At 39.3% G+C, this 24243-nt stretch overlaps 1 long non-coding RNA gene across 1 annotated transcript in view; it reads left to right on the top strand.

Annotated features, from left to right (window-relative positions):
• Positions 1-21360, top strand: part of LOC122466745 — a 79329-nt gene extending 57969 nt beyond the window's left edge. The window contains exons 2-3 of the long non-coding RNA XR_006292506.1: positions 13104-13232; positions 21123-21360. This is a non-coding gene — a long non-coding RNA (uncharacterized LOC122466745). The remainder of the gene's footprint in view (positions 1-13103; positions 13233-21122) is intronic.
• Positions 21361-24243: the final 2883 nt, after the last annotated feature.

Consider the following 24243-nt stretch of genomic DNA (forward strand, 5'->3'; position numbering starts at 1 on the left):
TGGCTTTTAGTTGCCGTTCTTTAAACAAATGTGGACAGATACTGTATATCTTACCCAAAAAGTGATAACTAGGTATTCAGTATTTGAAATTACTTCCGAATTAATGGCTCTAGGTGGTTCTGGAGGGTAAGCAAGTGTGATATCCATTTTAATGTTGATAAAAGGGATATATTTATCAGTCTGTTCTGCAGCATGAAAGAAAACCCATTTCAGTGTAATGATACATCCTCCCATCTTTAACACAAGGCCTCAACTATCTGCTGCTAATTCCCCCAAAGCACTAAGGCATGTTTCTGAGCCAAAATCCCTAGGTTCTGTGTAGAGTTATTAATAATCGTGGGGGGGGGGGATCAGAAAAATTGGCTAACATGGACAAAATTACTTGCTTCTTCAAACATCATTCTTGGAAATGGCTTCATTGGTTTTGCTAACATATTTTTCAAAAGGGAAAAAAAGGGTATAGCTGCCTGAAGCGAAGACCAGGTAAGGAAAATTTCAGTCAGAACCATAAAGATTGGCAAAGTTTCATAAGTAATTATAAACAAGGGGCTATAAAGGGAAGTGTTCGGTGACTTTTACTGGCTGAGCAAATTTGAAGCCCTGCAGTCAACTCAATGTGATTTATCTGTCTGTCCATTTGTAATGTGTCAGCTTTTGAACACCACATCCAATCCACTCCAAAATGTCAGGGAATGTTCTAGGTATCAGTAGACAGAACCCTGTTAATTTTGGTGGAAATTGGAAAACCAGGAAAGCCTGATTTCCCCTAATAAGACCCACAGAGTGGCCATTTGGGACTGCAGGCAGAGGCATCTCTTGCATCCCCTGATGCTGCATACACATCAGAGGCAACAGCTTAACATGCTGTTCTCTCACTGGGTATACAGCTTGGCCTACATAAACGTTGAAGTGTATGCATCCAACTCTCTAGGAAAGGAGTTGCTGAGAGAGAGAGAGAGAGAGATGAGTGCAATAAAATGAACATTTTGGACTTTGCCCAATATCTAGACACTTCAGAACTTTCAAAACTAAAATCACTAAGGAAAAAAATTCCCTTTTTATAGCCTACAGTCTAGCTGAAAGTGATTTATATAATGTGTGCCCACCCAGTCATAGAGCAAATGCAGACTGTGTCTTGAAATAACTACAGTACCGTGCTTTTCAATAACATTTAGCTCAAGATGTAGTTAAGGAAGCCCACTAAGCACAGCAGGCAGATATAGAAAGAAATACTCTTTTTGCATTTTGTGTCTGTGTGGCTTTTTTACTCCTTTCTCTATTTGCACGGCTGCCTGCCAAGGAAATAAATCCCCTGTTCAGGAAAGCACTTAAGTAAATGCTTAAGTCCAGCCCCATTCCCAACAACAATTCATCCGATGGATAACTTTAAGCCTGTGAGCACTTCCATTGCCTTAAATAGATATAAGCATGCACTTTAAGGTGAAATCAAGTTACTTTTATTTCGTGTAGCTAGTGGCTAAACTACTTTCTGAACTCACTGACTTCAGTCATAAAGAGAGAATTATTGTGGATCTTTTTTCAAATTGCATAATTTGATGGTTCTTAGTTCATTATGAATACAGGAAATGTCCTTACTTTTTGGATGAATACAAGGAAGTGATTTTTGTCCTGACAGGATGATAATCCAGAAATTTATGGAGGAGATGGTATGATGGGATAACATGATTTTGGTAATCAACTGATCTTTAAATATTCATGATAAATAGGCCTAACGGCCTGTGATGGGATGTTAGATGGGGTGGGATCTGAGTTACCCAGGAAAGAATTTTCTGTAGTATCTGGCTGGTGAATCTTACCCATATGCTCAGGGTTTAGCTGATCGCCATATTTGGGGTCGGGAAGGAATTTACCTCCAGGGCAGATTGGAAGAGGCCCTGGAGGTTTTTTGCCTTCCTCTGTAGCATGGGGCACGGGTCACTTGCTGGAGGATTCTCTGCTCCTTGAAGTCTTTAAATCACAATTTGAGGACTTCAATAGCTCAGACATAGGTGAGAGGTTTTTCGCAGGAGTGGGTGGGTGAGATTCTGTGGCCTGCGTTGTGCAGGAGGTCAGAATAGATGGTCATAATGGTCCCTTCTGATCTTAGTATCTATGAATCTATAAATGAGTATCAGAGTATAATTTGATAGTATCTTGACTTTTTTATTTTAAATGGGGTTTTTTGATCTTCAATTTTTGATTGGGTTCACCCTGGCCTCCCCTAGCTGCAGATAGTGAGTGCTATTGCCTCCCCTTTGGGCAATGGCTCACCTATGTTAGGGTCCAGTTTTACACACATTACTCATGCAGGTAGTGCATTACTCACGTGAATGATTCCATTGATGTCAATGGAACTTCTTGCATGAATAAATGTTACAGCATCAAGGGGAATGGCTATGTTTTTAGTTTAACTTGCAGTCTGATCAGGTAATTTGTTTGGATACTCAAACTATTTAGCAACATTTTTACATACAGTATACATCTAGTTGCTCAGATGTTTATTCAGTGGGATTTTGGGGACACCTGTGTGTGACTGGCATTTCAACCTGCTATATCTTTTAAATACGACTCTCACAAATTCAAATACTATCTATTTATGCAAATTAAATTTAAAATCTTACTCACTTCTCTCAGACAAATTTGTTCAGTTTCACTCCTTTCTCCAATTTGCCTGTCATGTATTGCTTTTATGTTAACCTGACTAAGCTGTGTGATCAAGTTAATATTAAAACTGATCTGTCAATGATGCAAGACGATCAAGAAACCTTATAATGTATCTCTTCTAGTTCAAAATGCCGTAAGAATGGTTTCCCCTCTTGGTGTTCCCAAGCTGTAAACATGTGGTTTTCTTCTTGTGGTTTACTTCGCAGATTCAAACCATGTGGTTGTAGTGGGAAATGCCATGAGAAGTACTTTTCTCATAATATTCTATCAAAAAAGTGAGAGAGTAGGATGAGTATTAAGCAAGTGGATCTCAAACAGATTCTCTTTAGATTTGCTTACTTCACTGTTGCATCTGAGGAGAATGGTTCACTTTCAACAATAAATCAATTTTAAGGATTTGGGCCTCAATCCTTCATTGTCCTCCAAGCAAGCATATTGCTGTATCTGTGCACAATTTCATTGAAATCTGTCCAGGATGATGATACAGGATCAGGACTTTAGACTTTTTTTTTTAAGGGAGATTATTTTTTTTCAATATGAAAGATGTATCGTTTTCCTCAAGCGTGTGGTCTCTTCATTAGTCAAATTCTAATGTACACTAAATATATTGTTTATTTCCTGGGTATATATCTGCTGGCTAGAAACTGTGTGTGAATGTTTCATTTGCAACTGGGTACAATTTTCATAAATATCTAAAGTGATTGAAGATGGGAATAAGAATCTTAAAAGTCATGTAGGAGCTTAAGTCTCAGAGACTTTTTATGTCACGTGGGTGCTTAGTAGCCTGTGCAACTCTTAAAAACTTTACACTGAGCCTCTTACAGCAACAAAAGAGAATGACAACCGTGTGTTCCATCATGCCAGGGACAGACCCATAATCAGAAATAATGGTTCTTTATCAAAACCATTAAATATGAGTTTGCAAACTTTTTTGTGCAATGCTACTTCGACAGTTACTCATGCTACATCTTCTGTATATTTATTTTTTCTTTCTTTTCCTATTGTCCCTCAGTAATTCAAGGGAGACTTCCACCCAGGATTTTTTGTCATGGCTTGGTAATCTTGGAATATGTTTACTTCAATATATACATACTATCTATGCACCACTCTATGGCCCAGATATTTAAAAATATTTAGGCTTTGCTTGATCAGCATTGCAATGCCTAACTGATTTAGGAGAATATATCTCATTTTCAAATTAAGGCACTTTGGAGCCAAAATCCTTTGGGATTTTAGCTCCTAAATGCCTATATCCCTTTTGAAAATGAGTTTGATGTTCCTAAATCAGTTAGGTGTTGCAATGCTGAGCACAGGCTGTGTCTAACACAAGTGATTTACAATATACCATGGGGGAAGAGTCATCCAGTGTCTTTTGAGTGCTAAGCTTTTAACTCTTTGATCAAGAAAAGCCCACAAATGAATTAGCATAGAGATTGTTTGTTTTCCTTTTCTTACTCCTTGCATTTGTCAGTCTGCCACTTGATCTTTCAGATTGTTTGTTTGCTGCTTCTGAGTTGTAAATTGGTGGATAGAAGGCAAAGAAAGTAATGGGCTAGCATTGTCCAGCCTTAAGAGAATGAACACTCTCATAGCACAACTATGCTTCATTAATCCAACTAGGAAATGAGTTTTATTCACACTGATTGCAAAACAAAGGGTTGCTGCTACACTTTGAAGTTTGTGAGCATGGGAACTGTATCTGTCTTCATTGCTAGAGGGGATAGTGTGTATCAGTTGTTCTCAACCAGGGGTACACATACCTCTTGGGGTACACAAGTCTTCCGGGAGTACATCAACTCATCTAGATATTTGCCTAGTTTTACAACAGGATACATAAAAAGCACTAGTGAATTCAGTACAAACTAAATTTTCATACAGACAACAACTTGTTTATACTGCTCTATATACTATACACCAGGGGTTCTCAAACTGGGTGTCGGGACCCCTCAGGGGGGTCACGAGGTTATTACATTGGGGGTTGTGAGCTGTCAGCCTCCACCCCAAACCGCATTTTGCCTCCAGCATTTATAATGGTGTTAAATTAAAAACGCTTCTTTACATATTTAAAAGGGGAGGGGGGGTCACACACACACAGAGGCTTGCTATGTGAAAGGGGTCACCAGCACGACAGTTTGAGAACCACTGCTATACACTGAAAGTACAATATTTATATTCCAATTGATTTATTTTACAATTACTTTCTCATTTTTACCATATAAGCAATTTTTTAGTAATAGTGTGCTCTGACACTTTTTTGTTTTTTATGTCTGATTTTGTAAGTAAGTAGTTTTTAAGTGAGGTGTAACTTGGGGGTACGCAAGACAAATCAGACTCCTGAAAAGGGGTACCATAGTTTGGAAAGGTTGAGAGCCACTGGTGTATACCATAAGATAATAGTACAAACTATTGGTGAGACAGCATGGGGAAACATAAACAGCCTATATATGCATCCGATGAAGTGAGCTGTAGCTCACGAAAGCTTATGCTCAAATAAACTGGTTAGTCTATAAGGTGCCACAAGTCCTCCTTTTCTTTTTGTAAATACAGACACTGCTGCTACTCTGAAGCCTATATATTTGTAACTCATGTGCCTAATATCTCTTTAAGAGAGACCCACTGGCGGGAGGTAGGAGTGAGTTGTGTCTGGTTCATTGTTGCTAGGCTGATTAAGCGCTACACCTCCAGAAGCTTCTGAAATTGGGTGTGGTAGTTTTGGATATGTTTCAATAGGTTCCCTGTTGCTGGGGTCAGACTCCATAAGGGTAGCTGCTTTACAAAGGGCCATGTGCCCTGTGTGAGTTGGGAGAAGCAGAGCCCAGGAGCAGAAAGCCAGCTGTTGTCCTTAACTCTGAAGCATTTTGCAGCAGGGTTTTCTTTAAATCTATATGCTTAACTGAGTGATTGGTTAATCAGTTAGCTGACTGGCTAGCAGTGATGTCAGCAGAGGAAGAGTCTGCCTGGATTCCAACTGCAGATTCCTACAAGCAAGTGGAGGGAAGACGTTGTTTTAGACTCAGCAGACTGTCTAGATTTGGTGACCAAAGACTGTAACTGAGACTTAGGTGAACAAAACCTAAGCTTTTGGGAGCTGTTTCTGTGGGGACTGAACAGTTCAGATTTTATAAAGTTATTTAATTAAATTCATTTCTTTAGTTCCTTTTGGGACTTGAATGTGGGAAGGTTGACCCTGTGCAATCCTTGCCGAAAATCAACTCTGGGTCTTTCTATGGGAGTTGGGTTTTTTTTAAGGCACTGGAGAAGGGCAATGAAGTGAACTCTAGCCCACCCAAAGGTTACATGTAAAGCACAATCTTACCAGCATGACCCTCTACTGATTTGCTTGCTTATTAGCAGGAAATCTGTAGAGTATATGCTCTACTTTGTTCTTTCAAGGTGGTCCAGAAGAGAAACATTTTTCATCCTCACCATCATTCTCAGGTGCTTCTGTTGTACCTCTTGTCTGCCATTTTGTCTTAAATGGAAAGAACAGCTAAAGGGCCACTGTAAAACTGATTCCAATGGTGATCTGTCAATCCGCAACAGAAAGGCTCGAAATGCTACAGGGCACACCAGAACACTTACTCATATGTTGAACACATTGCATTTAAAAAGACTCGGGGCCAGAGAATGCTTCTCTTGAATTTGGCAGGAATTTTACTATTGACTTCAACAAAAGCAGGATTGAGCCCTTAGTTTTATTTAATGTGCCAGTTACTTTTTGCATAGTGTATCAGTGGCTCTCCTAGGATATACTACACATGTTTAATATAATGCTAATTGAACCCATCACATGACAGATAAAAGCACGGCTTTTTATTGTGCACAGTCTTTTATTGTCAAGTTAGTATTTGTATGTTTAAAAAAAAAAGAATCTGCAGCCATAAAATTCAAGAACCTTTACATTGCAAGTGAGTGACTGGCACATTTGTTAATATTTATAATATTGCATGATCATTTCCGGATCATGACATCATCAGCAGGTTTTATGTATTATTTCCCCCTTTGTTCTTTGCAAGTTGAAATGCATTCACATCCCCAGACAGCAAGTTGTATTCTGAATATTTCAAGAGTTATGTGCAAAGTGACTTTCATATTGCCATTTTATATAATTTTGTCCTTTTACACAGAGTTTGGATACAATTTTCAAAGTAGCACTGAATGACACTAGTGAAATATGACGGTTTCAGAGTAACAGCTGTGTTAGTCTGTATTCGCAAAAAAAAAAAGGAGTACTTGTGGCACCTTAGAGACTAACAAATTTATTTGAGCATAAGCTTTCGTGAGCTACAGATGCATCCGATGAAGTGAGCTGTAGCTCATGAAAGCTTATGCTCAAATAAATTTGTTAGTCTCTAAGGTGCCACAAGTACTCCTTTTCTTTTTGGGTATAGTGAAAGCTAAAGGATAATTTTGCCCAGGAATCCATCCTTGCCAATATTTTATGCTACAGATTTGTAAATTCCAAATATAATATGTATTCTCTTTTCATATATTTAAATTCTGAAGCTGATTACAAAAGTATAAAATTGGTATTGCTGAAAGCACCAAGTAATATAATTATTTTAATTGGAAACTTTTATTAAGCTTCTTTTTATATTGTACCTTCAATTTTACTTGTCAGACATGGCCTCCCCTTCTTGTTCTTTCTGCTCTATTCTTTATAAAGAGGGTTTTAAAATATATATATATATATAGTTAATTATTACTATAACTACTTAAGCCAAAAACAAGTTAAGGATAAAAATGTACCGTACCTTAGATTCAGTATATTTTTTTAGGTTTATAAATTATTATATTATTTATATAGTTCCATAAGTCATCTTGGTGGTATACAGTAGAGTTCAGTGCCAACTAGCTCTCACAGAAGTCAGTTTTATGAACTTCGGTGGGAGCAGCTGAAGTTCAGACCCTGAATATACTGTCTTCACAGCGTCAGACTGTAGGAGCTGCAAGCCTATGTATGTAATCACAGAACCTTTTTGAGCAACAGATATCACTGAGGGGCATATACATGTCCCTTGAACTCCACATTCTACAGACTGAGTGTATAACTGCTTTAACACCAGAAGCCTTATATGGCACTCAGCTCCAAAGTAGAGGGAAGGAGGATGGTTCAATATGGCCAGCTGTAAGGCTGCAGAGCCACGGGAGGGTCACCCTAATCTAAGGGGATCCTGTGGCAGCATACTGTCAATATAGCAGTTCATATGCCCACCTGTGACCAGCATAGAGGGTGTAGTTGGTGGGGGAAGGGTGTGGCTTGGGCTCCCTACCCCATGGATCCCTGCCTGCCATAATGGGACCATAGGGCCATAGGCAACTGGTCTAAATTAGAGCTTCAGGCTACTGTTACTTACACCAGGGAACTGACCTAATGCACAGAAGGATTCAAACCATATTTGTATCCCCATGTCCTATGATGCACTCTGTTGTCCTTGGCCATAGCCAGGTATTGTGGCCAACAAATCTAAAAATACATACATAGAAATGTGCTAAACAGGGAGAATTATTTTGAAATGCTAAAAGTTAAGTTACTGGTTCTAAGAACAGTAATTATACATGTGTTTCTGTTTTAAAGTGAAATACAAGAGTGATTCCAGAAATTCAGATTGCACATATGAAGCCATATTGTGAGGTCCGTTACACTGAGGTATATTCTTAGGGCTAAATTAACAAAGGCATTTAGGCATTGCAATGCCAAGAGGCACCAGTGCTAACTTTTAGGCATTTGGAAAATCACTGGAATTCACAACGTCTGGGGCTAGGTGATCAGGCTCCCTATACAATGAATGCTTGTGGCACTTTAGAGACTAACGAATTTATTTGAGCATGAGCTTTCGTGAGCTACAGCTCACTTCACTGAATGCATCCGATGAAGTGAGCTGTAGCTCACAAAAGCTTATGCTCAAATAAATTTGTTAGTCTCTAAGGTGCCACAGGTACTCTTTTTCTTTTTGGGAATACAGACTAACACGGCTGCTACTCTGAAACCTATACAATGAATGGTGAGAGATAGATGCCTAAGAATGGGATTCACAAAAGCCAGCCATGTGAGTGGGCAGCCACCTAAGCTAGCTAGTGGGAGATGCCCAGGAGAGGGGTGGGTCCTAAAGCCCACCCCATTCATGAAGTTTGGTGCCTATAATCCTGCATGGGATTCTGAGCTCTGAACCCTCTCTTAGAGTCAGGCTTCTAAGGCGCTCCTTGCAAGACACTGAGGGGGAAGGAGGAGGCCCTCCCTCAAAAGTTTTAGCCCAGTGGGTAGGCCACTCTCCTGGGATGTGGGAAACCCCCAGTTCAAATGCCCCCTCTGCTTAATAAGGAGAAGAGATTTGAATAGAGGTCTGTCACATGTCAGGTAAGTGCCCTAACCATTGGGATATGGGCTAGTCTGATGTGGGGATCCTTTGATCACTCTTGTTGAAGCTGTTCCCCTTTGGATAAATAACTAACACATCATTAGAGCAGAATACTGGACCTCCACATCCTGGGTTGGTGTGTTAACCACTGGGCTAGAGTCATTCTCATGCATGCGTTCTCTCTTTGACTTATAACTTATCATAAGTGAAACAGCTTCAATAAAAGAGGATTGAGGGAGACCCAACTGGGAATATTGCACACCCCAGTGGTTAGGGTACTTTCCTGAGAGATGGTAGAGCCCTGTTCAAATCCCATCTACTCCTCAGAGCCCGCTTAGTGGATTGGGCCTGGCAGGCCAGTTAGGTAGAAGAATGCTTATCTTTCTCTGGCTTGTGAACTGCACTGGGGCTTAGGCATCTGGATGCCTAGAGGCAGAAACATAGGTGCCTAAGGAACTTTACTGCGAAAGCTTAGGTGCCGTGTGAATTTAGATGCCTACAGAATTAGGCAGCAGCTGAGGGGATGGGAGTTGTGAATACTAGTGATTCCTGATTCTGGGATTTAGGCACCTAAGTGGCGGAAAGTCACTGAAGTCCCTTTGTAAATCTAGCCCTTAATGACTCCATTGGTTATACTGAAGTTATGCCAGATTTATAGGAAACTGAGATCAGAATCTGGCTTGTTGCATTTTAATTATGAAGCATGGTGAACACTTCAAATTAAACACATGCCTCTGTAATATAAATGAGTGTTAAAATTTTGTTTGTAATATGCAAATTAAATTAAAGAAATGCATAGATTTCATGACATCTGCAGGGAGCTGTCCGGGCATGTGTTTAATTATTTTATATCCTGCACACTTCACTTCCTTTTTCCTCAAGGCTGTCTCCTCCAGAGAATTGATAATTATAGTTCAGTAAATAATTCTATGGTAGTTACAGCAATTACAGGTATTATAGCTGCCATTAAGTTGCTTTAACATAAGCATGTGTCTGATAAGGGATACATAAATAGTACTTAATGTCAAAATTACATGTCATATTATGAAGCTAGTATGTTAAATGCATGTATATATTTTGAATGAGCAAAAAAGGAACCTTTAAAATCCTGTCTCTGTAATTCATAAATTTTACAACCAAAGACATTGATAAGCTATCAGTTCATGTGCTAGCGATCTCTTCTTTATCTGTGTTTCACAGTGTCTGACCAATATAAGAATGTGAACTGGCTTAGGTTCAATGGAAGTGACACTGAAAGACAGAAATTCCTCTGGATATTTTCGTTATCACCATGACACACCTTCTCTTGGAGGTTTCAGAGTAGCAGCCGTGTTAGTCTGTATTCGCAAAAAGAATAAATTGGTTAGTCTCTAAGGTGCCATAACTACTCCTTTTCTCTTAGAGGTGTTTGTCCAAACCTTGCAAGTCTAATTTGTGGTCTTAGGCTCTTATTCGATGCAGTGCTGCTGCTGTATTTCCGGGTGGCAAAGCTGGCACCTAGTACTCTCTTTTCATCTTTCCCCTCTAATGCAGATCTTGACACAATCTCTGTTTTGTAATCTAAAGGCTATGTTACTGCCATGTGCTCTGCTTGGGGCTAGCTTTGAAAAGCACCTAGAAGCTTCAGCTAATACAGAAAGTAATGGGTCACCACATGAATGAACGGCAAAAAGTCCTGTGGCACCTTATAGACTAACAGACGTATTGGAGCATAAGCTTTTGTGGGTGAATACCCACTTCGTCGGATGCATGTAGTGAGCTCCTGTTTTCTACACTAGCTACCTGTCTGTTTACAAATGCAGTTCAAGGTGCTGGCTACAACCTATAAAGTCCTAAGTGGTATGTGATCCAGCTATCGGAAGGTTCTCTCTCTCACATTAGGTTAGGGTTCGCTAGATCATTCTTCTTCCTGTCAGTTCCTGGGATGGAATATTCCAGAATCAGCTCCAGGGTATTTGCTTAGAGCATATTCTCTCTGGCTGGCTGTCCAGATGTGTTGTGCTTCCCAAGCAGAGTAAGATTCATCTGTTTCACTAGATCTTTACTTAGCTGGTGAGACCGCGACTGCAGAGGGCAAGGAAGATGTTATTAGTTTTTGTAAATGTTGTGTTTGATTTAATCATTGTAACATTCCCAGTTCCTGAGATTATGGGTGTCATCTGTAAATCTTTAAATGCATATAAAATGTAAACAATACACATTGTTTTTTAACTTTTTTATCTGCTCCACATTTAACATTTGATTTGCAGTTGCACTGAATGCATTACAATTAGCAACTTCTTCTACTAAGAGAGAGCTGAAACAGAAGTGCTTCATGCCAGGACTGAAGTGTGTTCACATTCAGCTCTGCCTTAACTTTCACAGCACCTGCTTGCGCTACATGTGGTTAGAACTATTAACATGAGGTCTAAATTTCAGAAGCACAGAATTCACTCGTATCTTTTTAAATATGTAAAAAAATCAAGAATAAGATCAAATGAACGCTATCCTAGCGTATCACCTCAGCATCTCCTGCCCTTGAAAATCCTTCTTTTCTACTGGCTGTTAGTCTTCTCTGCAGTTTGAATTAAGCATACCTTTCACAAAAGATTTCCTCCCCCATTCCCCTTCAAGATCTCTCCCCATGATAAGGGGATGTTCATATGAGATTTGGAGAAAGTGGCTATTGGAAAAAGTACTGATTAAGAAAGGAACATCCAATATGTACTGTAACTACCAGTATATGTCTGGTTGTGAAGTTTTATTCCAAGTCCCCCATATTTATTTGTAAGAAGTGATGTCTCAGTTTGGAATGCTAGGCATTTTGTAGTTTTAGTGGTTAAGGGATATGTAAACCTTTGGATTTTTATCTGATAGCATCATAAGTTCATCAATACTTACTTATGCCATATTACATTTATGTTACCTGTTACTTTTTTATCTTTATGAAAGAACTTGGCATGCATACTACATACTAGTTTAAAATGGCATAAAATTCATTCTTCCTGGATTCTTCAAAGGAAATATGAGAAACTGAACAAGGTAGCATAGAAGCAGCCTATGTTGTCAATTGCTCCTCAGATGGTGTGGTCCAGAAAGCAAAACAAGATTATCCCTTAAGATTACATAATTCCCTATGAAAGGCAAACATGTAAGATTAGCAGGCTTCAGTCATGACTGAAAGTATCATTGTACTACCGAGGTGAGGTAATCATTAGGGGTATTCAGGGTTCTGTTTGTTCAAATGACTATTGCCAGGGCAATCTGTAAATCACAAAAGCATTTTTTTCTTTTTTATGTAAGAAATAACCAATATCTCGCATCCTTTCCTGAAACTAGCAGCTCAACAAGCAGACCCTTAGTCACATGAGCAGTCCTTACTTACCCAAGTAGTCCAGTATTAATGGAAGGGCTCACATAAGTCAAGGTTTGCAGGATGTATGCTATCTCTGCCATTTTCACTAGAATTTTTTTCTAAACCTTGGGTCTGGGTCTGTGACCCAGTCTGTAAGAGCAAAAGCACCTAATAAAGCACCTTTCCCCATAATGTGTGTGAACAAGGAAGCTTGTTTTTTCAGAATAGACTGTTTTGATTCTTTGGGATCACAGGACTTGCAAGCGGCAAGTTAAAATGTGTACATATTAACTACCAATTAGAGCTATGTGAATATCTGATTTTTTAGTTCACTGGCAACATTTACAAAAATGTTTCAGGATGACTCGCAAATCTAAATTTAATGATTTTTTTTTGGTGAATTGAAAAGTTGAAGAAAAATTGACACATACTGCTTTGTTTTGATTTTAAGCATTTTTTAACATTTAATTTAAAGAAATGAAGGAAATTTTGTACAAAGTCATTTTGAATTGAAATTAAAAATGTGAAAACAAACCATTTTGACCTTTTTCAAAAAAAAATTGCTTTTTAAAAAAATATGATTAGTTTGGCAAAACTGACATGAATTTGTGAAATGCTTCAGTTGTAGCAAATCTTCATACTTTTGCCATAAATAAGTTTTGGCCAAAAAATGTCACCTAGCTCTATTACCAATACAATAATGGCAATTTCTGGACTTGACATTTGCATACTGCGCTTGTATTCAGGTTTGGGCTTCCTAACAGGAATTCAAGAAACCTGTTTTTTTGGGGAAAAGAATGTCATCAGCATAAATAAAGGAAAACTTTAAATATCTCCAACAATCCATAAAGACAAAACAATGGTGAGGTTGACAGGTAAGTTTTCTTTTTCTCTTTGTGGTTTTATATATGTTCTTTAGAGGAACAAAATAAGGGCACATGGCTGTCATGGATTGCAAAGAACATGGCAACAAGCAGGTGATCACTTAAAAAAAAATGAAACACCACCTATTCCCCCAAGAGGATAAATGTTCATCCACCTCTTGCTCTCCTGATAATGTAAGGAGGGTTTTAGGAGCTGTCGTGTACTTCATGTTGGCAGCAATACCATCCATACTTCAATTAGCATGGATCACTCAAATTTTTTGCTGAACTGCATATGTATTCTATGTTATTTTCTAAATATTTTTAAAAGACCAGTCCATCTTCCCCTCTAAGTCATTCTTGGTGATCTCAGAGGAACTCAGAGGCCATGTCCCCCAAAAGTCACTTTTCAACACAGTTGTGTTACTGTCATAAGACCAAAACAAAGCCCAAAACCCCAACGATCTCCACTTAGTATTCCCTAAGGATATTCATCTCAAGTTAGCAACAATTCCAGTGTGTCTTTGATTAAAGCATTGCAATTTGTTTCCCATATATCTTAACAGCAGCTTAGTGCAAAGATCAATCCACAGGTTTTGAACTAAACCCCTTGAACCTGGTGACTTTCTCTTTTTCAAAATTATATGATAGCCACAGGTGGAAAATATTCAATGTGAGAGCTAAGCTAGAAAGCAATGTGTCTATAATAACATATTAGAAGAACAGTGTTTCTCAAGGTATTTTACCAATAAGCAAAGTAGTATTTTTTTCAACTGACATTGAACACTTTGGGCATCGATAGGCATGAAAATATTCTTTACAGTTTTTAGTATTGGATATACAATTAGTGTTATTAAAATAATGAATGGAAAACTATTGGCATCTCAGTTCACTGATGATATAATTAAAAATATGGTCCAAATTCTTCATTCAGGAACACAGTTGTATTTCTGAAGTCATTTTGTTGGAGTCAGTAGAGTCACTCCAGATTTACACTGGAGAACAGAATTTGGCATATAGTGTAAAGTTAGGGAGGAGAGCCCTAGCCAAAATCTTTCTTATAATTGTTATTTAAGGAGTGTGTGTGTGTTAATTAAATGAATGCCAAATATTGCATGTTAGAAGATGATGATGGCTCTGGTTCTCTCCTGTATTAGGGCCCCATTGTGTTCTCCTCTGGTACAAAGCAGCATAGCCAGCCATAGAAATATCACCCTTACCTGAGTGAATTCCCCTGCTTCTCCTTTTCCTGTGTACCCCAAAACTTACAAATGCCACAGTCGGGACTTAAATTATTTGCAGGTCATATAACACATCACACATTTAGATCTGAATAAAACTGGTATATCTCCAATGATTTCAACAGAATTGTCCCCATTTGATCCATCTCTGAATTTAGCTCCTCATGCCTAGGGTATTAACATGTTTATACTGTGCTATAATTAGTTTAGGTTGCAAAGAAACCAATGCTTTGTCAAAAATGAGAATTGCCTTCCAGGAAATGATCTGAGCAACTGATTACACTGAGACTCCACAACTTAAAAGAGGATGAGGTGATTAGTGGTGAACCCTGCAGAATGTTTTAATTCTATTTTGTGGCCTTTGCCTTTATGAACTTTCAGAGTTATCTTGAGGAACTTACTTGTCTTGCTGCTAGAATACTTATCATTTATTGATTGTGTCCCCTAGATTAAAGGAGTTTCTACTAAGCAGAAGAATGCATTCTTGCCCAGTTCCATATGGAATCACTTCTGCAGATTGTCCCATTTTCTGCATCTCTCCTCTGACTTTGGCAGGCGTAGGTTATTTGAGTTGCACCCACGGTGAATATCTTATCCACAGATAAGTACTTGGAACCAGGAAATAATGTTATGGATTATAGATCTCCACCAGGGTAGCCTTTAATAAGCTAATTCGTTGTCCTAAAACTGCTATTAAAAGTTAGTCTTTTTCTTTTTTTGATGACCAGAATTTTTTTTGGACCAGTTGCTTCAGTTAATAAAAGGGGAGAACTGATTTAATATTTAGACAATGGAGAGATCATAAATAAATATATTAACAATAGATTTTAAGCTCTATTACATTAATAAAGTTTTGCATGAATCTGTGTAGCACACCTTACTACATGTGAAGATATAAAAATACTATTAAAAGTTGAACCAGAAATAAGATCAAACAGTCGTGATATCATTTTAAATTCAAGTCTGTCACATTCATTGTCTTTTTTCCCCTATATTAGTCTCCAGGTGCCATGGAGTATCAAATTCCCTTCCCATCTCTTTTGGACAGGAAAACATGTTATAATGTGTGTGGGCTAGAACAAATCCCTGTCATACTAGGGAAATTTTGGACTTGGATCCAAATTGTGTACTCTAGACTCATCTTATTACTATCAACTTCAGTTGAAAGGCTTTGATCCTTGGCTGTGGCTGAGCAGTCCACAGAAAGCGCTTTGAATCACCTTTTGATCTATTTCAAAATTATATGGTAAAAACGAGAAAGTAACCAATTTTTCAGTAGTAGTGTGCTGTGACACTCTTGTATTTTCATGTCTGATTTTGTAAGCAAGTAGTTTTTAAGTGAGGTGAAACTTGGGGGTATGCAAGACAAATCAGACTCCTGAAAGGGCTACAGTAGCCTAAGGGGCCATTATAGCAGCCAGTGATTGCTGTGGTGGAAGAGAGACCTGGCCATGTCCTATTTCCCCTTAACCCTGATCCCCTAAGTCTCTATTACGTTTAATGAATAGGAGTGTCATTCACTGAAATGTAGAAAATGAAAGATATGTACTCTGTCTTGCTGGGAGGAGTCCAGCTTGCTGCTGGTTGAAGACATAATGGGGAACTTATCCTGACTCTATAATTCCACCGTGTTTTAACTACCTAGTGTAAACTCAGTAAGGAAAAGTATTTGCTTCTTAATAAAAGTAATTTTCAAAGACTGTGGCCACAGACCTGGGCTCAGGATGTGCTGCACTTGGTGATGGTTACATAAGGGGCGAATATGGCTGTATGCCAGATTTGTCACTTTATATATAACTGCAATTTACACCCATTTTAAGGTCCCTTTATGAGAGAGGTATAAAGGAGTTTTAGGGGTTGTGTACATTGCAGCTGGGAGGTGTGATTCCCAGCACAGGTAAATAGACACTTGCTAGCTCACTCTCTTAAGCTAGCCTGCTAAAAATAGCAGTGTGGACATTGTGGCATGTCCCCCACCCCCACCCCGCTGGGTTGGAACTTGCTTGACTAGCCCAAGCCACCACATGTACCACAAGGTCCATGCTGCTGCTGAGACTATCCACACTGGGCATCATGCCTCCCAGGGTAGATAAACCCTCTACACAGAGCTGCAGCGTGCACGAGAGGCGTGTGAATTGTAGAGTGCTCTAACATGTTGCACTGTAACTGAGCTGTGCACCCCCTGCTGGTGTGAACCAAAAAGTCTCTAGTGCACACAGTACACACTAGGTATCTTTTAGTTCATGCCAATGTGGGACAGGCAGAGCAGAACACATTAGAGTATGCCACTAGTTTGTAGATAAGCCCTTGTGTAAATGAGAACCAGGGCCTTAGTCTTTATCTAAGCAGCTATTGTATTGGGGTTCTTTCCTTTTTCAAGATGCCCAGGTCGTCAAAGAGATGTGTCAGGAAAGGAGACCATATTTTCTTAGTCTTTTGTTTAGTTATTGTCACATATCCACAAGATCAGTGCTATGCCCCCAACGTTGAATGGTGCCTGCAAGAGACTTCCAATGTGCCAGACCCCTAAGTTGTGTCACTCTTCCTTCAGGGAAGGCACGTGGCCACGCCGCCTCCTGTGACGGCACTCTGGGTTCAGCCCCGCTGCTTCACACTGTGATCTCTGTTCAGTGAATCAAGTTGAAAGAGACTTCTGGTAGAGACTTCTACGCTGGCATTTACTCGTCAACCGGAACATAGCATCGGCAGTCCTTAGGGTAGCGTAGTGAACCACAAGTTAAAGCACAGTCCATTCTGATCATTCCAGAGCAATCCACCAGAGCAATCTGTAGTGAACTCCATTTCAGGCGCTCTCTCACTTCCTTCCTTAGTCAGTTCCCAGATGAAATCCTAGACTCCTTCCAAAAGCCAACCATTTATTCCCCCACCTCACACCTCTTAACTATTCTCAAGCTGGGGTCTCTGCTCAGCTTCCTTGCTGAGAGGCAGGGACATCCATGAGTCATTGGAGCTTACATTGTCTCTCTGGCCCCCTTGTTGGGCTGGGATGGTTTCAACTACTTCCTTATGGACTTTTTATTCCACTCAGTAAGGATAGGTGACCTGCTCACCCATGTGTCTTAGTCTTTCCTGAGAGCAAAGTTAATCTTCTCCCCACACTGGGTAGCAGTGTAACATATAGGGGAAACTGAGGCACACATAGCTCTCATAAAATACTACAGAAGAGTCTAATTTCACAGTTACTTAACCACTAAACAAAATGTGTACAGGTATAATGATGCACGGTAGCTTGTGGATGTTATTTGAGTTTCTGTGTTCACTAGTGCCATGCATCTCTGGATGTCATGTATCAAAAACAGATGTTCTTTGTATCAGTAAGGCTTGTAGCAATGTCTATTTAAAGTTAAACTGAGATCAACTGAAGCCAGAAAGGCATGCTTTGATTTAAATAAATCAAAGCACATCACAGCCATAGTAATTAATAATCCAAGCCTAGAGAAAACATGAACAGTAGAAGTCTTTTCAGAAAAGATTTTTAAATACTATATTAGGGCACACAGAATCTATTGGTATTAAGAGCCCAAGGTCTGCCAGAGTGAGCAAACAGAATATATAAATGAAGAATGGGGATTTCGTGTATAATGAGTCTTATTTATGACAGCTATTGGAAAGCAATTCTTCACTTGAAGTATTGTGGGCATCAGATGCAAAACCTCTGGCTAATGATATGAGACTAGGTCTTGAGATGTAATTATGTTACTTGCATCATGTATCAAGCAGAAGTATTGATGAACTTAGGCTCAAATAATTACAACTAGTAGAGGAAAGAACATTGGTTTAAAAGTCTGACTTAAAATTATACTGAAAAAGGAAAGACATTGCCTGATGGTTTTTCCGTTGAAGTTAACGGGAGCTTTACCTTTGCCTTCAGTTGAAGTAGATCTTACTCCCTTTCAGAGCTGCATCAGATCAGGGCACAGTCTTGACATATATAAGACTAATAGTATGAGTAGAGTATCAATAATACACTAATAGTACATTAGTATAGCACATTATCTTAACACTATTGTTCCAAAGATGTAGTACCAGATTGCCAGTGGGGCTCGATTTTCATAGTTGTATCTTCTTGTGAAGATGATGAAAGTCTATGTACCCTTATGAGACTCTGGTGACTAGTAAGGCACTGGTGAACAAAGTCAACAAGGAAATGGAAAACTGCCAAAAATATTCACCTTTAGATACCTGATTGCATGGGAAAGTCTTACTAAACTTTTCACCTCCTTCTATTTGGAAGTCTACACAGCAATATTGTAAAACAATAAAATTTCCAATGAAAAGACAATGTGGCTTAAAAAAAAATCATCCTGAAAGTGTGTCTTTTGTGGTAAACCTAAAATATTTAGTCTTACCTAAAACCTAAAAAGTATTTAGTTCTGTAAAATATTTCTGTGGGGATAATTATTAAACATTTTCATAGTTATATATGTACTAGGGAGGTGGAAGAACTACAGAGACACAATTGACATAAGAGTAACAGGAGAGTTGGATTCTAGGTTACAAAAGGCATTATCCACTTAAGGCAAAATGCTTGTCGCTGCTGCAGGAATACAAGAAAGAGAGAAGAGGGTGCCAGTAGCATCTTCTTTGAGCAGCAGGCAGAATTCCAAAACTAATACTCAGGAGCACTAGGGAAGGGTCAGTTACTGGCTACGGTTCCAATAACCCAGCCCTAGCCCTCTTGTATGTTGCAGTTTGCAGCAAGTGTTAAAAGAAAGAGGTGACATTCTGTTCCTACGCAGAGTAGCAGTGACGTCCACTCCAGCTGTCTTGAGCCATTTTGCCCTGTGACATAGATGAGAAAATAGATCTTGTAGCTCAGACAAGAAGAAAGTGAAATGCTTCCACATCATTTCAGTTTGAAAATGGAAATATGTAAATTACTTTTCCTAGTGAACATATGGTGTGCACATGCTCATTCTTTAATTGCCAAATTTCAGCGAGAATTTAGTCAGTTTAGCCAAATTCACATATGATCCCTTGCAATTTTGTAATTTTTATTGTTTTATGACCCTTGTTTTATCTCTCTCCTGCACTGTTTTTTCTTTTTACCCTTGTTTTGTTAATTTATTACCCTCATCTCTGAATTTAAGCCCTCGCCCTGCAGTGAGCTCCAAGAGGGCAGGCCCTTGTGCCTAGATGGTAATCTCTTCTGCTAAGGGACCACTTCCATATTTATATCTATAAAACACCTTGACACTTTTAACCACTTAAAAATAACAAATGATAACGGCCAAATCATCCCTGCCTGCATGAAAAGCTGCAAGAGGGACCTTTTTAATATGGAACTCTCCGTGAGTTTAAGGAGTATTTGGCTTCTGTGGTAAAGGCCTGGGGCTCAGCCTCAAACCTGGTGGATCTGGTGCCTTCAGCTTTGAACCCCAGCAGCACTGCTTCATTCCTTGGCAGTGCCAGTCCCACTAGATCAGAGGAGGTAGTTTTGAAACAGTTACATTCACTGCTTCATGCCCATTTTATATTCCATGTATATTTTCATTTCTTTGTGTGCCTCTCTCAGTTCCCCCTGCCCCAGCCTAACAAACCGGGAATAGGGAAGTGTTTGTGTGGTTCAGTTATGAGGTCCCAGTTGCGCATTGCAGAGCGCTGGCACACAGCTGTGACACAGTCAGAACCATAATATCAAAAGCTGTGTTACCATCACATAGCTGTGACAATATTGAACTAGCTAATAACATTTGCAGTACCTACACATCTGTAAACAGTCTGCACATTGAATGGCAAAGTTGAGTTCACTTATACCTGACTGACTGAACTCCTCTAGTTGGTCCTTAGAGCTTTGTCAGAATTGCAGAGTACCTGCTGCTCCTATTGAATTCAATGAGAGCTGCAAGTTCTCAGCACTCTCAAAATCAGGCCATAAGTGGCTGGAAATGCAAATGCTGGCAAGCAGTTATTGTTTACATAATTATAGAGCATTCTCAATAATGCAGTGGGAGCTGCTCGTCAAAAATATAATAAGCCAAATTCATTTTCAGCAGGAAAAATTACCTGTAGTTTACTGCCAGAATAGCCCAGTTTTTCAGCTAGCAGTTAGCTATTTGCTTTCTGTGCAGAGAAGCAATGGTATGTTAGCTCACATGCAACTATTCTTGCCTGTGCTGTGATCCTGTCAGAGTCCATAAGGTAAGTGGGGTCCTACTAGTCTTGAGACCTCAAGAAATCTAGCTGTTCCTGGAAGTGAAGTTGGTGGCTTAGTAGGTGGTACTTTGCTCTTTGAGTCAGTATTCAACCAATATTCCAGTAGTGCTTGAATTGGGCAGAACCAGGAGTAGGGGTTATGTCACAGCTCCATTTCTTGCTGTTGCCTAAAAATAGTTCAACTTTTCCCTCCTATATTGTTACTTTTTCTGAGGCATGCAATCCCTTTTTCCTTCTCTACTGTTCTGCCGCATGGTATAGAGTGTGTGTGTGTGTGTGTGTGTGTGCTGGAGGTGACATCTTTTGGATGAGACATTAAACCAGAGACTTGAACACTTGTTCTCATAAAAAGTACCATCAGGTCTTTCATAAGTGTAGAGGGTCCTGTCCATATTCTTTCTCAAATAATTACATCATCGTATGTCTGCTTAAATCCCTGACGCTTCAGTTAAACATGGTACCACAAAATCTCATGCCTTTGTAGTGTCTGCAGCCAAAACATCAGTCAGCTGAATGCTTAAAAGTGAAACTGACTGCATCGATTTTCATTGTCCATGGTGAGAGAAATACACCCAGTAAGGCCCTGATCTTCATGGAATCTGCTAGTGAGGACCCTACTGAGATCACTAATGCAGAGGATTGTGCTAGCACATCCCAGTACAGACCTGGGGCCATATAGCATGATCCTGTTGACTGCAGTGGTGCAGATCAGGCCCAAAATGAGCAGAATAAAGCGTGAAAATTAAAATGAATATATGAATACTTTCATTGTTTAATAATCTACGGTGTCAGTAAATGTGTTGTAGGAAAGGGATTTGCTTGTTTAAATTGTAATAAGTTGACATGTCTAAGGAATAAAGTAGAAAATAAAATATTCCATAGACACTTAAGTTTCAATATAAAATTTCAATGCTTGTCTTCAGTATCTAGTATTTAATAGTCTTTGAATTTCGTTTTAATTAGGTTTAGGAAGGCATATTTGAAACATTTATATGGTACTTATTACTATCCAGAATGCAGCCTCAATTGAAGTAGCAATAACTACTAGTCTACACAACTTGTATGAATAGTTTCAGCCATACAGGAGCCATTGCTATGATGTTATGTCTCTTGTCACTAGCATGTGCCATTATAAGTCTCAACTGCTGCATATGGTCTGTCTGCTTCCCAACAATAGCAGAAGCACCCTAGGGAATGGGGAAGCAGACAGCAGTTTTTTCTCTTCTTTTCAACAAACACTTAGAGGTCTGTTACTTATTATCTTTTGAAGAAAGGGCACAGGTTTCCACAAGCAACTTGAGCTTGTATCAGCACTGCGATCGCAGCAGATGATGTAGCCACGTCAGTTCAGAAAGACAAATTGGTTAGAAGACGAAAACTAAGTTAATGCTCTGATATTTGGCTGAATTAGTTTCTGCCTCCATCAACAGAATCATTTCTAGTGTCAATAGTCGGTTCACTAGACAATGTTTGGGATGTACAACGTGAAGAATAGTTTTAGTAACTTGAAAAAGAAAGGGGGAAGGCTTCCCCAGCTTTCACAGTCCCACCTATTACCAAAACATGATAAAACTATATGTAAAAACTAAATCCACTCAAATAAAACCTTGAGATTCATAAATGTCTCATGGACATAAGAGCAAACTAGAGCTTGTTGGAAAATTTTCTGATGGAATAGTTTTTTCCATCTGAAAATGCTGATTTGACAGAATCTAAACATTCTGCAAGAATGCATTGATTCTGTCAAAACTTTCAAAGTCCAACTGGAAGGTTTCCTGCAAGCCTTCCAGGCTCCCCCCATACCCTGTTTTCTTGCAGCCTGCCTGGTGGGCTGCCAGGCTGGTTAGTTGGCTCCTCAGGCGGTCCAGTTCCACTGCCAACTTACTGGGCAGCACGGGGAGTCTGTGAAGCTGGAAGAATATTTCATTTTGGTATTTCTGAAAGAAAATATGACAATTTTCAGTCTTGCAAAAAAATCCCAGTTTTTTCCTTTTTGTCCAGATTCAGGTCAGTGTTTGTTTCAAAATCTTATTGTTCATGGGACAGAAATTCCATTTCCTGGCTAATTCTAGAGCTATCACAAGATATAAATGCAAATGTGCTATGCTAGTACATTTATCATAATAAAAGAATGGTCACTATAAACTAGGATATAGAAATTGCTTCTTAAAAAAGGACTGTCAGTAGCTGGTTCCTAGAAACAGACCAAGCCCAATGCACTGGTATCAGAGCAGGTGGGCCCAACTGAGCTAATTAAAGGGGGCAGGGCTACACCTGGGACTACAAAGACATGTCAGAGGGAAGGAAGGGGAAGAGCTGTTATGACAGGTTGTTCCTGGGGAGTGGAGCCATGGCTAACTCCTGTGGTTGGGCCCTGGAGCAAGAGGCAAGGTGCCCAGGAAGGTAGACCTGGGGCTAGTGTTCCAGGAAGGGAACAGAGCTGGCTGGAACTGGGAAGCTGCAAGAAGCAGGATCACCAGAGACCCCTGGGAAGGGAGGCTGTGAAACCCTAGAACTAAAGGTGAGCTAAAGAACCGTGTCTTTGTTTTTATTCACCTATGTTTGTAAAATAAGCCCACTTAAAGGTGAGTGGGTGGGACAGTGAGTGTTTGGAAGAGAAGCCCTGTCCTGTGACAAGACCATTGGCTTTTATATCTTATTCTCTTTATCTTGTGAATTTGCAAACATGATGTCTAAATATTCTGATACCAGGAATATTACACTTAGAATTTTGTGTTATGTATAAGTATAAAATCACAATAAGAAATTAGTCCAGTGTCATATTGGTATAAATATGGATTAGTCCCACTATATGTGAAGCTAAATGTAGAAATAATGTCATAGATTTTTAACATATTTGGTATGTCTGTGTATTTCTGCAGAAAGTTGGATTTTGCTTTAGGCCGATGATACTCGGACTGAGGCTCGTGAGCTGCAAGTGGCTCTTTAGTGTGTCTCCTGCGGCTCTTTGCAGCACATGATATTAAAATACTGTGATTTAATTATGAATCAGTCAGGATGTTTTTACTATGTTATTAACCAATTGTAGTGGATAAGATGATGATATTTGGTCAGTCATTTTACTGTGAGAATAAATATATATAAAACTAAATATTTCCACTGCCATACAGTTTAAATATGGCTATATAGCACTATATTAAATGAAACAATGAATTCACACTACTGTGCCTCTTTGGGGTAATGTCGATCACTAATTTGGCTCCTGAACCACTGAGGTCTATGCTGTCAATTTGCTATGTCTCCATAATTATGACAGTGGACAACTTTGAATATAAGTCCAGTTCTGATGCCTCCCAAATCCCACAGCTAACTTTTGGGGCAGAAGTCGTTGAATCCCTCAGCATGAAATTTCTCATGCTTGATGGTTCTAATTAGATGTGAGTGCTGTTGTAGATGTAGTTAGCTCTGTGTTTCTAACTTGAAAGAGCTTGTCATGCTGACTTTTAGACCAGAAGAAATATCTGGGGGGAGAACCATGAGCGTAACTGAGTCATGGGCATTTGTTACTTTTAACTTTTTCAAAACATGTTTTTGGTGTAAACTCCCCCCTCCGCCCCCCCACACCTTAAAGTGGCTTAGTGTAA

This window comes from Chelonia mydas, chromosome 7 (genome assembly GCF_015237465.2).
Source record: "Chelonia mydas isolate rCheMyd1 chromosome 7, rCheMyd1.pri.v2, whole genome shotgun sequence".
Classification (NCBI taxonomy): Eukaryota; Metazoa; Chordata; order Testudines; family Cheloniidae; genus Chelonia; species Chelonia mydas.